Source organism: Triticum aestivum, chromosome 6D, assembly GCF_018294505.1.
Source record: "Triticum aestivum cultivar Chinese Spring chromosome 6D, IWGSC CS RefSeq v2.1, whole genome shotgun sequence".
Classification (NCBI taxonomy): domain Eukaryota; kingdom Viridiplantae; phylum Streptophyta; class Magnoliopsida; order Poales; family Poaceae; genus Triticum; species Triticum aestivum.
The window spans coordinates 442,509,259-442,509,473 of record NC_057811.1 but is presented as its reverse complement, the minus strand read 5'-3'; positions in this window follow the sequence as shown (position 1 = coordinate 442,509,473).

Sequence of the window (215 nt, the reverse complement as noted above, 5' to 3'; positions counted from 1 at the left end):
AGGGAGGGGGGTGGAGGCGGCCTGGGCAGGAAGGGGGAGAGGAGGCGGGCCCGGGGCGGCGTGGGAGGAGGCCCGGGCAGGGAGGGGGGAGGAGGCAGGCCCGGGCGTGGGGGTGAGGAGGCTCGGGGAGGAGGGGGTGAGGAGGCGGGCCCAGGCGTGGGCCCGGGAAGGCAGGGAGGGCGACGGTGAGGAGGAGGAGATCCTGGTTTTGTAAC